Source organism: Camelus ferus, chromosome 25, assembly GCF_009834535.1.
Source record: "Camelus ferus isolate YT-003-E chromosome 25, BCGSAC_Cfer_1.0, whole genome shotgun sequence".
In the NCBI taxonomy this organism is placed as follows: domain Eukaryota; kingdom Metazoa; phylum Chordata; class Mammalia; order Artiodactyla; family Camelidae; genus Camelus; species Camelus ferus.
The window spans coordinates 29634221-29650999 of record NC_045720.1 but is presented as its reverse complement, the minus strand read 5'-3'; the positions used below and the strand labels follow the sequence as shown (position 1 = coordinate 29650999).

General features: G+C 41.1%; 1 long non-coding RNA gene across 5 annotated transcripts in view; it reads right to left on the bottom strand.

Moving 5' to 3' along the window:
* LOC116659881 overlaps positions 1 to 16779 on the bottom strand; it is a 77137-nt gene that overhangs the window by 59868 nt on the left and 490 nt on the right. For all 5 annotated transcript variants that reach the window (XR_004315254.1, XR_004315251.1, XR_004315252.1 and 2 more), the window contains exon 2: positions 1225 to 1508. This is a non-coding gene — a long non-coding RNA (uncharacterized LOC116659881). The remainder of the gene's footprint in view (positions 1 to 1224; positions 1509 to 16779) is intronic.

Genomic DNA, 16779 nt, shown 5'->3' with positions numbered 1-16779 from the left:
TTTAGGCCAATCATATATTTCTCCTTGGAACTTGGAATGGAGAGGGAACCTGAGGGGTGGGAGGGATGGAGAGAAGGAGGGAGGGAGAAGGGCTGGGAGAAAGGCTGAGAGAGAGAGTTGGTTTTTCCACATGGCTCAACCACAAACACTTGAGTGGAGTGGGAAGCAGTCTTCTGTCCACCCTGCAGGCGAGCGGCAGAGCGAGGCAGTTTGCCAAGAAAGAATGAAAGGACCATCAGAGAGAAACCATGAGGACAGGCAGTGAGAGGATGCTCTGGGCTCCGTGGCCACCCAGCTGCCGACTGCAGCCCTTTTTGGAGACCCAGCTGCATGCCTGTCTTGGGACTCTGTGAGAGCCCTGGGTCCTCCCGGATGCATTAGCTCAAATGGGCTTGCAATTCAAAATCCAACCAATGTAAGCTTAAGTTCCGCGTGCCGTGGGAACCCAACCTAGAGAATGAATTCTCGAGGGCTGAGAAGAGGCTTCCAGGCCCCCTGTACATAGAGGAGCTATTCATTCCTCTTTCATTAGAACCACAGAACGTTCACGGTTCCTTATGCACCAAAATGCTATCTCAGTTGTCCTCCCCACTGAGTCTTCTAAGGGAGATTACTTAAGTTCTATTTCATAACGAAAACAACTGTTTACAAATGGAGGTGCCTATTTTTATATTTAGGATAACTACTCCCAAGAGACTTACAGAGTTAGGTATTCCGACACTGGCACACACACCTGGGCTGCCTCATTGTACTGCAGTTCAACAGCTTCTATCTGCACGTTCCACGAACACAGAACATCTTACCACCACAGAGTGAGCTCAGAAGCAACCCTGACACTGCTCTGTCCCTCACAAGAACACCATCAGAGGTCACAGTGAGTTTCACCAGTGTAGGCGTACACCAGACAGCACATAAAACCAAATCTTTTCCTGTCACAGTTGTCACACCTAAGAATTCTTTGGTCCCATCTAAACTCTCATTATTGGGGGGAGGGTATAGCTCAGTGGTAGAGTGCATGCTTAGCAGGCACAAGGTCCTGGGTTCAATCCCCAGTACCTCCATTAAAATAATAAACAAACAAACAAATAAACCTAATTACCTCCCCCCTCCAAAAAGAATAAATTCTCATCATCATCATGCATTGGTAGAGCTAACTGGAAGGCACTGTTCAGACCTATGATCTCAGCCACAGGAGACACCTGTGGTGACTTTAGAGTGACTTACCTGATTTGAAAATTTGGGAAGATAAACTGGACATGTTTTGGCTTCTGGCTGTCTTTCATTCCCTTGAACAGAACCTGCCTGCAGGCAGCATGGGCTTTCCTTTGCTCTTTCATAGTGGCAGTTTGCTGGCCTGCGACCAGGTGGGGACTGGAACTCGATTCAGGCTGTAGGCTCAGTTTGGTTCCCCATTAAGTCACCACCTCAACTGTACCTCTGTCAGTCGGGAAGATGACATTTTGGACTCCATCTTTAATCTTTATTTTGTGTCTCATCTTGTTTAGAACCTAGGTGAAAAAAAGGAGTGAAATTTAATGGGAGCCTCTTTGGGGACCCCAACAAATTGTTCCTCTAATTTTGCAAGTCCTATCTTGTACAAGCTGAGCTCCAGTGTTTCTCAATTGCTAGTACAAAAAGATATCGTTTACTATGTTCAAGAGATGCTTTTATAAAGCCGTCATCTATAAAAGGTTTACATGCTCTGACATCAAATTCATAACCACATTTTGCAGCAATTTCATTGACTTGATTCACATGTAAAAACAAGCTCTTGAAGTGTCTAGCTTCTTTTCCAGTTTGATAACATTTTTATCCTGTATCATCTCATTTATCCCAGGTCTAATTATGTTTTTTTAATCACAATTATTAATTTGTATTCAACGGATAGTGTCATTTTTTCCCTCCAGTTTTATTGAGATATGATTGACATACAGTACTATTTAAATTTAAGGGATACAGCGTAATGATTTGACTCACATACATCATGAAATGATTATCACAGTAAGTTTAGTGAAATCCATCATCTCATATACATATAACATTAAAGAAATAGGAAAAATTTTTTTCCTTGTGATGGGAACTCAGAATTTACTCTCTTAATAATTTTCATATATAACACACAACAGTGTTAATTATATTTATCATGTACATTACATCCTGGTACTTATCTATAACCTATTTGTTCCAGGTTTATGGGCAGGCCCTGGAGGGAGAGATGAGAGAATGAGCATACGAGGCTTGGAGATAAAGGGGCCAGCCCACCGAGAATCACTTAGAACTCTGGATCCCCAACCTGGATGCCCACGGAATCTCTACAGGAGCCTGTCAAGAATGTACATTTCCTGGCCCAGCCTCTAACTTAGTGAATCAGAATCCCCAGGGGTGAGGTTCAGGAATCTGTATTTGTGACACACCCTTCCACCTGCACAGAGATTTTTATCAAACCAGGCAAGCACTGGTACCGAGACCTGAGGAACTACCAGCCCAGGCTGCCTTTTGGAATCCACTGCTTCCCTGGGCCAGCTGGGGCATGGCTCCTGCATCCTGGCACTGATGGCCAAGAGCATAAAGACATCAACTTGCTTTCCTCAGTCTGATCTCCTAACAATCCCCTCCATCGGCTCTAGGCCCCAGGCTCATCCAACAGATTTCATGATACAAGTAACCATCTATCTGCCACCTTAGAAACCCACTGCTGCTCCTGATGGTCGGCAAACGGGCAGGCCTCTAAGGGGTATCTGCCAAAGATATTCACTCCAATTCAATAGTTATGAAAGTTGTCGCCACATTGGCTTTATCTATTGCTCCCCTTCCCTCTGTTGAATTCTTTTACAGCCAGTTTCAGATAGCACGTTATTATGCCCAGATTCCCATACACATTTCTTAAACATGTTCCTTGTCCAAATCAAGATCCAGACCAGGCCCACAAGTTACATTCAGTTGTTGGTCTTTTACATCTATTTTAATGTGGATTTTTTTTCCCATTCCACGTTTTTGTTTGTTTTTTTTTTCATGCCATTGACTTGTTGCAGTAACTAAGCCCATTTCCTACGGGCTCCTCAACATTCTAGATGTGTCTGTTTGGCTCCTTGGAGTGTCCTTCAGCTTGTTTCCCTCCCTTCCTTGTTTCCAGAGGCTTGATTAGATTCAACTTCATTTTTTAGGTAACAGCACCCCAAAGGCGGTGCCACAGGCTTTGTCGTGAAACACCTCAGAAGACCCGCGGTATCTGGCTGTTCTGCTTTTAGTGATGCTACAGTTGATTGATGCATTTAGGTGATGACCACCTGATAGCTCATCCTGAAGTTTCCCATTAACCGTTCATTGAATGAGATCCATCTGTTGATAATCCCAGGTGAGTTCTGAAGAGGAATTTGTGCTGCCATAACACAACTGGTCCACTGGTTACAATTTACCCACCATTGTACATCTTTGCCCTGAATCCCCAGGAGATATGGCTTTCACTCATGGCTATATCTCCAAACCCTAGAAAACAGCTTCTTGTACCTTTAACGTGCATATCAATCTTGTTAAAATGTCGATCTACTTCAGGAGGCCCGAGAGTCTGTATTTCTAACAAGCTCCCTGGTTATTACAATATTACTGACCTGTGGCTACACTTTACAAAGCAAGGCCCTAGTGCATCGCTAACATCTAACATTTCATAGGAGCCAGAAGGAGCTATACACAGGCCGCTCAGATTCTGAAGACACTCTCTGATGACTAATGCCAACTGGCCCTAAGAAACAGGGAGGACATCTAAATTAGGCAACACTATAGGGCTCTCTTTCTGGCAAATTTTCTCTCTTCCAATCTGGAAAATTACTACTTGGAGACCAATCATGGCCTCCTTCACATGACCTCTGCATCCAGTGCCCGAGTCCACGACAATCCCCTTCCCACTGGGCTGGGTCACTTAGGCTTAGCCACCTCCTTCTCATGCACATCTCTGTCTGAAGTTCTACAACAGGAGATGGAAAAAGTACAGTGAAACACATACTGCTCTGGTTGTCTCTAAAACTTAGTTTACTGGGAAGTGGACCAGCACGTGACACAGAGGCCTGCCTGCTATCTCCCGAGTACCCTGGAAAAGGTCAGGGCATTCAGCCAGGTCCACCCAGGAAGAACTGACAACATGTGATGCAGGGGAAGAAGGGGGCTGTACCAAAACCAGGGTGGATAATAAAAGCAAACCATCCCCAGCAGCGAATGCCATAGATGACTGCCCTAGATTGTTTGCTGTCTGAATCTCAGTGCTCCCAACTGGCATCTACTCACTCATATTTCTTGGCTTGACATCCTATACCCATGGCCCACTTTTAATCTCTCCTTTGGCTCACTTAAGCATTAAGATCCCTCCAAATACCCTTTCCAGCATTTTCGATCCACTTCCCAATTTTCATTCATGTTTTATGGCATTGCTTATACTTGTCATTTGAGAGAGTCCCAAGCCTTGGACAGTAACAACTCCCTCCAGTCTGTAGCCCTGTAGACCCCACATCAGGCCACATTCAAATCTGGCCTTTTTATGCAGAAGAGCAGGAGATGGATTTAGGCAACTGGAGTTAGACTGAGGAACACCTCAGTTCATGGATTAGGTTGCCCTATGCGTCCTGAGGAATTGCTGAAGGTTATCAAACAGGGAAGGGGCAGTCTCACGATACTAGGTTATTTGAATATGTTTTTCCAGGTTGAGCCATTTTTAAGAGTACATCAAGGCATCAACAATGAGCATGCCTCATTAAAAATCTCAGAGAGAACATTCTGCTCTGCTGCAGCCCCGGCCCTGGTCTCTGGGCTTTCATTGTGGCATTTCCCCTTGGGTAAATGTCATCTCTCCTCAGTTTATTTACAGTTCATTTAGACCATCAAAGCAATAATAATCCCCAAAATAGAGGGAGATGCTCTGATGATCAATGGGATACATGAAAAGCACTTTTATACAAGAGTGAAAATGAAGAGGGTGGTGTTAATCTAACACCCCACAACCACCCTCCCATTCACTCCATCAACCCACTTTGTGTTATTTCCTTCAAGACCTTGCCTAAGGTATTTTTCTTCTGTGAAGCCATTCCTGACTAATCTACCACATCTTGATACAGGAAGAACTTCACATTTAAATAAGGAGGTGGCATGGGATAGACTTTGGAATAAGGCAGGTAAATATCTGAATCCCAGATCTGCTACTTACATTATGAAGATCAAATTTATCATCTGTATTACAAAGCTATTAATATGGTGGTATCACTAGTGACATTTTTTTAACCCAATGCCATTTTCTCACTACTTTCTTGTTAAGACAACCCAGATTTATTTAAATATTGAGTTAAATATTTATTCAAATATTAAGATTCCTTGATCTCATGGAAGGCGGATCCAGCTCCTTATCTATACTGGTCATGTGACCCCATTCTGGCCAATAAGATACAAGGGGAAGTCTGATCAGGGACCCTGGGAAAGATGTTCGTCCCTAAGGTGAATGCCCCGTCTACCTGCTTCCTGCTTTTAAACTTGGTTATGCAAGCACATGAAACGTTTCACTGTGAGAGGCAGACAACTGCAAAGACACTGACCCAGAGCTCAGAGTTACGAAGCTGCTGACCTAATACCAGCAATGGTGTTAAGCGCTGGGGAGACAGTGACGAGCCAGCATACATATCGTCTCTGCCCCTCTGGAACGTTGAGTCTGGTGGAGGGTAATGGTCAATGATCAAACACCACACAAGTAAGTATGAAATTACAACTGTGGTAAGTGTTCTCAGAAGAGGAGCATGTTACTACACTAATAAATCACGGAGAAATGTATCTTCCTAATATTCCTGTATCTAATCTGGGAGAGCCAAAGATGCTTCTCTGCAGGTGAGATGATGGATCACCAATCTGAAGGAAGGTTAGGAGATAGTTGGATGAGGGCCAAAGAGAGCAAGGGTTTTAGGGGGATAGAATAGCAAATGTGAAGACCTTGGGCAAGAGGGAACACATGTTTGCTATACACACTACTCCTTATAAAATAGATAAATAACAAGGACCTACTATACAGCACAGAGAACTACATTTGATGCCTTGTAATAACCTATAAAGGAAAAGAGTCTGAAAAAGAATATATATATCTCCGAATCATTTTGCTGTACACCTGAAACTAATACAACATTGAAAATCGACTATACTTTAATAAAATTAAATTTAGAAAAAAGAGGGAACATTGCAATTGTACTTTTATTTTCAAGATTACTTTTATTTGATCAAAATTGCAAATATATGTTTATATGTGTTTATAAGCCACATATGTGTATAAAACTATATATAGTTTTAAAAGTCAAATAATTACCTGGAGTACTAATATTGAAAATAATACTAGTTCATATTATTGAAAAATATCAATCCATGCCTCACTTCTCCCTACTTTCCAATCCCACTCCTAAGGGGTAACATTTTTTCATTATTGGAGCTTTCTTCTCCAAATTCTAGCATTTACCTCCATGTTTCTAAATAGTATGCTGACTGGCTAACCCAGAACACACTTCTGTGACCAATTTCTGGCCAATGAGATGAAGGCATGCAGGAGGCTCCCAAGTTAGTGCTGGCACTGCTTTCCCCATAAATGATTTGGGTGAAGCTAGCCTGACCCTCTCCCCCTTCTTACTGCCTTAAGCAGAGATGTAATGGCTAACATTGAAGGGATTATCTTGTGTCCACCTGAAAAAGGCCAAGAGAATCTAAGAGATGCCAGAACTGAGTGTCAGGACCAAAGCAAGTGGCTGCCAACTTTCAGACCATTTTTTTTAAATGAGAGAAAACTAAATCTTATTTTTCTAAACTACTGTTAATCAGCCTTGACATTATTGGCCGCCCAAAGCATTCCTAACTGATGTTTAGTTGCTAGTTCCTGATCCATGAGTTTTCAGAAACTGCTATAGACTTTCTGTTACAATAGATGATGACTTAACTCTTTCACAATCTTGCACATCCTCCTCACCCACACAATCCCAGTATCCTCCTCCTTCCATCTTTCCAGTTTTAAGTCAATTATCATTCAGTAATTCTACTATTATGATCATATGAACATCATTCACTGTTGAGCCAATTATGTAGTAAGATTAATTTGATAATACTTCCATTCTTATACAATCTTCCCTTCTGCCCCCTGGAGCCATTGAATGCTAAATATTTGCTTAGTTTTCTCTGTACCTATTCCTAACACTTTCCACATCCTTAACGAGTGTCTCAATATAATTTTCCACAGTGTTAAAATTAATAGTAGGATTCAACCTCCCACCACCACCCCCCATAACCCAGAGACTTCTGCTGAAAGACAGAGTTTAGTTATTCTCTAAACTAGCAAAAAAGTCATCATTTCTCTGACATCCCTCAAACTTTCTCCTCTGTTGCCTCCTCTCTTTTCTGAATCTTAAGACTATCTCTCTCTTGGTTCTTTCTGTTCCTCCAAGTCTTAATGGAGCACATTGTCTAATATCTTTCTGAGAAAGGGTGCAAGAGAGGCAGTTTTTAGAACTTGCATTTCTGGAATTGATTTTTATTCTACTTTTATACTTCAACAATAACTTTTCTAGGCATATAATTCAGTATATAAAGGCATTTTCCCCCACCAACATCTTCAAGCTGGCAGTGTTGTTGAGTGAGCTAACACATTCTGATTCTTGATCTTTTGCATCTCAGCAATTTCATCTTTGTTTGCTTCATTTTATTTTCATCTCTTTCATCTAGACCGGAAAGATCAGCCCAGAAATCCTATGATAATTGCTTCAATTTTTAGAATCCACTGTGCTGATCAGAAGATTTAATAATACTTGAATTCTTAAATACCACATTTAATTTTTTTCTCTGATAATTCTCTTCCCAACATTCTTTCCATTCTCTTTCTCTGAAACACCTCTTAGTCACATATTAGACCTTCTTAACTGATCCTGCAATTCTCTTTTTTTTTTTTTCCCTTTTACTCTCTATTTTGGTGGTGGTTTTTGTTTGTTTGTTTGTTTGTTTGTTTGTTCTACTTTCTGGGAGGTTTCCTAGATTCTATCTTCAAAAGTACACCATGAAAGGCTCTATTTCAGCTTTTATATTTTAATGTCCACAAGCCCTTTTTGATTCTCTGATAGTTGCTTTATTGCTTTTAAATGGTATGCTGTTCCTGTTTCATGAATGCAATATCTTCTTATATTTTAATTATAGAATCTTTAGCCCATCCTTGGACCCTCTGTTTTCCTCAAAATCACTCTTTTAGTTACATTTTTGTCCCGCTCTTTATATTTTATTTTGGAGGCTTTTCTCAAGTGTCTGGTGACCCCTGACCTCATATCTATATTTAAGACTATGGCATAAAAAGCTTCTTAGAAGCTCTATGTGTGAGGGTGGGACTTGTTGACTGATGGACTTTGTTGAAAGGAGATTTGGTAGAGAATAGGCTTCTTTCTTCCTTCCTTCCCTCCCGCTCTTCCTTTTTTCTCTCTTACTGCTCTCTCTTTTTGATTGGGAAACACCCACATGGGTATCTGTAGATCTTTTCTCTAGAATCTTATAATTTAGCCAAAGAAAGATCCTCTGATCTCTACCTTAAGGAGAGGCATGGGTGGTGGTGGTACCCATGATTCCTGGCTCCCTGAGCTGGGTGGAGGAAGCCAGGAGATGGTATCTCACTGATTAGCATATGGCATTCACTTACTCTCCTTGTTATAGGTCCAGTGCCTCACTCCTGATGGTTTGATGATTCCCTCGATGTGCCCCAGCCTGCAGTCTTCCTGGTTCAATCTGACTAGCATGTACTTCTGTCTGCTGCCAGCATAGACGAGGGATGGTGTTATGTGCTGAATGGTGCCTCCCCTAAATTCAGAGGCGTATCTCGTTTTACAGCACTTTGCTTTATCGTGCTTTGCACGGATTGTGTTTTTCACAAATTGAAGGTTTGTGGCAAACTTGCATCAAACAAGTCTGTCGGCACAATTTTTCCAACATTTGTTCACTTCATGTCTCTGTGTCACATTTTGATAATTTTCCTATTATTTCAAATTGTTTCATTATTAATATATTTGTTATAGTAATCTGTGGTAAGTGAGCTTTGATGTTACTATTGTAATTGTTTTGGGGCATCATGAACTGTGCCCACATATGACAGCAAACTAAATTGATAAATGTTGTGTGCATTCTGACTATTCCACTGACTGGCCGTGCCCTCATCTCTCCCCCTCTCCTCAGCCCGCCCCTCTCCCTGCTATCCCCTGAGACACAACAATATTGCTATTAAGCCAGTTAATAGCCCTGTAACGGCCTCTAAGTGTTCAAGTGAAAGGAATAGTCACACTTCTCTCACTCTGAATCAAAAGCTAAAAACAATTAAGCTCAGTGAGGAAGGCATGTAGAAAGCCGAGTAGGGCCAAAAGCTAGGCCTCTTATGCCAACGAGTTAGCCAAGCTGTTAATGCAAAGAGAAAGTTCTTGAAGGAAATGAAACAGTGTGATTCCAGTGAACACATAAATGATAAGAAAGTGAAACAAACTTATTGCTGATACGGAGAACATTTTAGTGGTCTGGATAAAAGATCAAACCAGCCACAACATTCTCTTAAAACAAAGCTTAATCCAGAGCAAGGTCCTAACTTTCTTCAATTCTATGAAGGCTGAGGGAGGTGAGTAAGCTGCAGAAGGAAAGTTTGAAGCTAGCAGAGTTGGTTCATGAGGTTTAAGGAAAGAAGCCATCTCCATAACATACACGTGCAGGGTGAAGCGGCAACTGCTGATGCACAAACTGGAGTAAGTCATCCAGAAGAAGATTGGGCTCAGATCATGAACGAAGGTGGCTGCGCTAAACATCAGATTTTCAATGTAGACAAAAAGGTCTTATATTGGAAGAAGATGCCATCTAGAACTTTTGTAACTAGAGAGGAGAAGCCAATGCCTGACTTCAAAGCTTCAAAGGACAGCCTGACTCTCTTGTTAGGGGCTGATGCAGCTGGTGATTTGAAGTTGAAGCCAATGTATTACCATTCGAAAAATCCTAAGGCCCTTAAGAATTACACTAAATCTACTCTGCCTGTGCTCTATAAATGGAACAACAAAGCCTGGATGACAGCACTTGTGTTTAAAACATGGTTTACTGAATGTTTTAAATCCACTGTTGAGACCTACTGCTCAGAAAAAAAGATTCCTTTCAAAATATTGAAGCTCATTGACAATGTACCTGGTCACCCAAGAGCTCTGATAGAGATGGACAATGAGATGAATGTTATTTTCATACCTGCTAACACAACATCCCAGGGATCAAGAAGTTATTTCAACTTTCAAGTCTTACTATGTAAGAAAGAGATTTCATAAGGCTGTAGCTGCCACAGATAGTGATTCATCTGATGGATCTGGGCAAACTAAATGATAAACCTTCAGGAAAGGATTCATCATTCTAGACGCCATTAAGAACATTTGTGATTCATGGGAAGAGGTCAAAATATCAACATTAACAGGATCTCTGAAGAAGTTGATTCCAATCCTTATGGATGATTTGGAGGGGGTTAAGATTTCAGTGGAGGAAGTAACTGCAGATATAGCGAGGGAACTAGAATTAGAAGTGGAGCCTGGTGATGTGACTGAATTGCTGCGATCTCATCTCATGATAAAACTGTCATGAATGCGGAGTTGCTTCTTAAGGATGGGCAAAGAAAGGGTTTTCTTGAGGTGGAATCTGCTCCTGGTGAAGATGCTGTGAAGACTGTTTAAATGACAATAAAGGATTTAGAATACGACATACACTTAGTTGATAAAGCAGTGTCAGGGTTTGAGAGATTGACTCCAATTCTGAAAGAAGTTCTACTGTGGGTAAAATGCTATCACACAGCATTGCATGCTATACAGAAATTGTTCATGAATGGAAGAGTCACTGATGTGGCAAACTTCATTGTTGTTTTATTTTAAGAAATTGTCATAGCCATCCCAGCCTTTAAGAACCACTACCCTGATCAGTTAGCAGCCATCAACATTCAGGCAAGACTCTCTGCCAGCAAAAGGATTACTGCTTGATGAAGGCTCAGATGATAGTTAGCATATTTTAGCAATAAAGTATTTTTTAATTAGGGTATGCACATTGTTTTTTCAGACACAATGCTGTTGCACACTTAATAGACTATAGTGTAGTGTAAACATAGCTTTTATATGTGCTGGGAAACCAAAAAATTTGTATGACTCACTTTATTGAAATACTAGCTTTATTGAGGTGATCTGGAACTGAACCCACAATATCTCTGAGGCATGCTTTACTTCTGAATGGGACTGTATTTGGAGATAGGGCTTTTAAAGAGGCAGTTAAGACAACATGAGGTCATATGGGTGGGCCCTAATCCAATATCACTAGTGCCCCTTTAAGAAGAGAAGATTAGGACATAGATGAGCATGCTTACTGTGGAAAGGCTATGTGAGGGTATAGCCAGTGACTGCCACCTGTAAGCCAAGCAGAGAGGCCTCAGAATGAAAACAACCCCGCCGAAACCTTGATCTTGGACTTTTAGCCTCCAGAACTGTGAGAAAATACACTTCTGTTGTTTAATCCACACAATCCGTGGTACTTTGTTACAGCAGCCCTAGCAAAATAATACAGATAGGAGCTTGGTTATGCTGGGTGGGTGTGGGGAGCTACGGGGTCTGAAAGCTTTGAAGCAAGATTTTGACTCATTCTCTCTGGTTTCAGCCCTACCACTCACTCCCACCCTCAATGATAAATTGGAAACTCAATTTTCTGTGCCTTTATGAGGTTGTCTAGGCTAAGCAGACTCCATCCTCAGAGCCTACAGATGCTCACGTTCATCCTTCTCAGCTCAACAGAATCAGTTTCTACTCCTTTAGTCACTTTCCACTTTTTCCCCCACTTTCCAAATTTTATTGTCATTTTTAACCTTCTCATCTCCTCTCTTATTCTTCCATCAGTGGGACTTTAGGAAGAAGTGGAGATAAAGATATGTATTCAATGCACTATGTTTTAACAAGACCATGCTTTCTGTTGAAGAGTTGCCAATAGCTAGCCCAAGAAACAGAAACTTTCACTACCCTGAAGGAGATATGCAAACCTCAGGCTACTAGCTGAATTCCACATTGCTAGTTCCAGAACTTTCAGGAAAACACCAAGTATCAACGCAAATACACATATGCATGCAACTATGAAAAACAGAAGCAGCCCCAAACTGGAAGAGACGTCCCATTTAATGCTTAGTTGGTTAAGTTACATGTCTCTATGTTGATTTCAAATTCAGGCATCCAGGTACATTTCATTCTTCTCCAGGTTTCTTCTTGGGGATAACAGCCGAGTCGAACAACTTAGTGTTTTTATGGGGCAAAACAACCGAGGAGGTGTTACCTGCCATTGGCTCCACAGTAGATTCAATGACAGACCTGCGTTAGTGGCCTTGTGTATAACATATAGTGGGTGAACAAGCAGCAGGGAGACTCACCTGATCGATGTGTAGCCCTATAAAACTTGGTATTTCTGCCCGGATGCCACAAAAGTGGCATTCTTCTCCCCCAGTCTCATTATAAAAGACTTACCATAATAAACTGACAATTCAGCATCAAACCCTCAAGTTTTACTTTAGGAAAATGGGATTGACCATCATAATAGATGCTAAAGACCACCACTAAAATGATAATAGAAATAAACAATACTATTTTTCTTTTCTGGGAATTGAACTAAAACTTTAATCTCATAAATGAAATAATTCAGTCTAAAAATAGTACTCTCTTATCACTAGCTTTTTATATGACATTTTACTTTGTTGCTGCCACCTAAAATAACCATCAAACTCTAAACTGTGCTGAAACTCCTATATCTATGATGAATACTGTAGCAGATCACAGGCTTTTTTTTTTTTTTTTTTTTAAACACTAACTGCTCCAATGGAGGACAGTGGTCAACCATTATAAAAGCAATCACAAGGTTGGGAATGAAATAATTCAGACAGGTAAAATCCATTACTTATCCCATGGTTGTTGAAAGTTGTTGGAAAACTCCACGTACAGTACAATTTAACATGATGGCTTTCAATGGCTAAAGATGTGCTACTTCCTCCTACAGTCAGAAGGCTGTACTGGTGTGTTTCAAACTCGAATGTGCATCAGAAACACCTGGAAGGCTTGTTAGAAACACAGACTGCTGTCTACTTTTTTGAGTTTCTTGAGGCCAGGGGTGAGTTGATGAATTTGCGTTCCCACAAGTTCCCAGGTGACCTGATGTTGACGGTCCACTCAGGACCACACTTTGGGAACCAATGCTGCACTTAAGTGTTTATGGAGAAAGACGTTTGGAGAGAGAGTACATTCTCATGATGGGTGTGGAAGAGTTTTCATATTCATTTACAACTCTTTGCCAAAAGAATCAAAGCAATGGGGTAATGGAGGTAATTTCCTGGTTGACAATATAAAATTATCCATGAGGGTCTTCTCCTTCACAATCCAACCAATCAATTTAGAAGTAGGTAGCCAATCAGGGGATACTATGGGATGCAATCAAAGCTGAGTTGTTAGGTATTGGAGAAGAAGAAAGGATTCTTGGCCACCACTGATCAAAAAAAAAAAAAAAAAGAAAAAGAAAGGTGTTCCCATAAATTGTGGTTTTGTTTGCACAAACAAATTTGGGATAGTTTGGTAAAAGTTTCTGGATAATTTTGGAAATGGCTTCAGATTAAAGATGGCAGATTGACCCAAATTTGTTTATCTTCATTGTCTCCTGAAAAGCACAGTAAAGGGACATAAAAGGATAAATTCACAGGGACAAAGAAGATGCAGGAGGGATCATTGGCAAAAGATATATTTCGACATAATGCTGGAAGATGGGACGGATGAAAGTGTGGAAACAAGTTTAATAGAACAAGAGAAGCTACACTCTAACGTTGTCCTAGGGGTCAGTACAGAAACAGCCCAAGAGATTATTCTGTAAAATCCCGGATTGGCCTGTGTCATTGAAATGCCAGAGATCATCAGAGAGAGATGCTGATGAAAGGCTCAGGATTCCAGAAGTGAGGGAGAGGAGAGAGGCCTGGAGCTGAGCAAATGTGGGTATCTAGAATTGTTAGATCCTTGGGTCCTCTGTCCCACTTCCCGCAGCCAAGTAATTACCACTCCAGCAGGAGAAACAAGAGAGAGGCTTGTGCAGGAGGCACAAAGGAGGTCAGGAGTAAGGCACCTACAGGAAAGAAAAGAATGAAAAATTCTGCATACTAAGCAGTGACTTCTCTGGACCCCTTCTCTTGAACTGCCTCCAGAATACTGGCAGGCAGGTGAATGTTCCCTCAGGCAAGAGGTTGTAGATTTTTCTCTTGAGAAGCTGAAGAGCCTGGTAGAAAAGACCTCTAGTTTCTGACCTTTGGGGGAATTTCCTAAGGAAAGATGAACTTTTAACCTGATAACCACACAGCAAGCCCACCAATGAGCAAGCCCACACCCTCCCACCCCGATACGTAGTTTTCAGTGGGGTTTTATGAGCTCATTCTTAAGTATGAACGGAGAGTCAAAAGTCTGCAAGCATTTGAAGAAAGCCTCCAACATGATTAAATCTCAGAATATTAGAAATAAAGAGATTATTCTATGCTTCCAAAAGAAAGATTCCAGGTCACAAAAGAATGGGGATCAGGATGGCATTAGAATTCTCAGCAGCAATGCTGGACTCTAGAAGATAAAAGCGCAATTTTTATGAACTTATGAATGAAAAAATTTCAACTTAGAATTCTAAACTTGGTCAAGCTCTTTTTAAAAGTAAGAGTTGAAAAGAAAGTTAGAGTTGAATGAAGACATTTTAAGTTTTACATTCTGTATTCATTCTTGGGCTATTACTGGAACATATGCCATGGAAAATGAAGCAGCAAATCAAGAAAGAAGGCACAGGACAGAAACGAGGTTCATATTCTCGAGATGAAGGACGGTCCCAGGATGGCAACTGAGTAGCAGGTGCAGAGAGGAGCTCATCTCCATTGGAAAGGAAGGGCAGTGGACTTTTGGACGGATGTTTCCAGAGGGGAGAAAATGGAACTGACTGATCATTTGGAAGATAAATGTGATAGTCATTTAATAGATATGTTGTAGAAAAAATACCACGTCAGAAACATCACAAACTAAGTAAACAGATAAAAGATTTTTATAAGTAAGAAAGCTACCACAGTACACTTGTTTGGCTCTGTTTTGACTAGTATTTGCACAGACACTGACTACTGGCTACTCCTAACCTGTGAAAGAGTTATGCTGCAAAATGGTGGAAGATGAAACTGGAGGGAGTTTGAATGAGTTAAATCTTTACCTAAGGCAACAGGTGGTTAAAGCACAACATCTAAACTGATAAATCAAGAGACAGTGGTGTAAATTATTTAGAAAGAGGAAGGTAAATGACAGAATAGACAGCTAAAAGTGGAATGTCGTAGCCTCTAGACATGAGGTTAAGAAGGCAGAAGAGGTGGGTACTGCATTATCTTATATAGTATTGTATGAGCTTTAAAAGTAAGTGTGTAGAGGGGAGGCTATAGCTTAAGTGGTAAAGCACATGCTTAGCATGCACAAGGTCCTGAGTTCAATCCCAAGTATGTCCATTAAAAGAAAAACAAACCTAATAGTAAATAAATAAACAAATAGACCTAATGACCTCTCCCCAAAATAAAAAAAAATAAATTTTAAAAAAGTGTGTGTTTACGTTGTCTTTAAAAAAGTGAAAAAAAATTTGAAACTCACTTGTTAAGAATAGTACATGAACTAGCCAAACTTTGTCTCATAATGTAATTTTCAGGAAATATCTGATCCCTACAGATTAAAATAGGAGTTCTATGATCTCTGTCAATGTAGTATTAACTTGAAATAAATTATGATAAACTTTCCATGCCCTCCGTGTTTCTACAATTCACATTCATGGGCTAGATTCCTGTCAGAACTTCCACAAATACTGGTTGGGAGCAGTAGTTATAAATTATACGTTTGCAATTTGTGTTGTTTCCATCCAGGAGAAATTAAACTACAAAAAAAGTCAGTTTCATCCTGAATTGTTTCCGTAGCAACCATATTAAGCTGGAAGGATAAAGCACCTTTGTAGTTGCTGCTTCTATTGAATTACAGTGTAAATGTTGATGCCTGCCTGGAAACGTCAAATGACAAGAGGTTTATGGGAGGGATTCAGCGGTTTGAGGATTCCAGCCTCTGGAATCCCAGGCTGCAGAACTGGGATGGAAGAGGTACACCTGAGCCATTTTAGTGTCTGTTCAACTAAATTTCTTCACTCCATCAAAACCACAGCACTCCCCATCCGCCCAGCTCACAAAAAGGATGCTGACTTATTTGTAAAAGTAGCAATCTACCAGCTCTTTTACACATCTGGATGCGAAAAGTATTTGTTGTGGACAAGGATGTTAAAAATGCAATTATATAATAGATTCGGCGATCTCTGTGTTTCCCTCTCTCTGAGCACAACGTAAACTTCAGTCCCCTACTCTTCTGACACCGTCAAGCTGTCCTCCTAATGTGGGTATTAAAAGCCTTGGGCATGTGCTGCGATTTGATTCCGGTTGGCTTGGGATACCCGAATTCAGTTTTCCCTAGTCCTTCCGTTCGACCCACAATCCCTAGTGGTTAGACGTGCTGCTTTTTTTCCTGGTTAACTTCTGTCTCTCCATGCCCCTCAGCTCCCAACCCCCGGCCCGAGCCGGCCTCCGGGAAGAAAGGAAATGTAGCATGCAGTCTGCTCGAAGCACTGACCCTCAGCTCCCACGGGCTGCCGCAGGGCTGCAGACGTGCGGCCGCTCCACTCAGGTAAACTTCG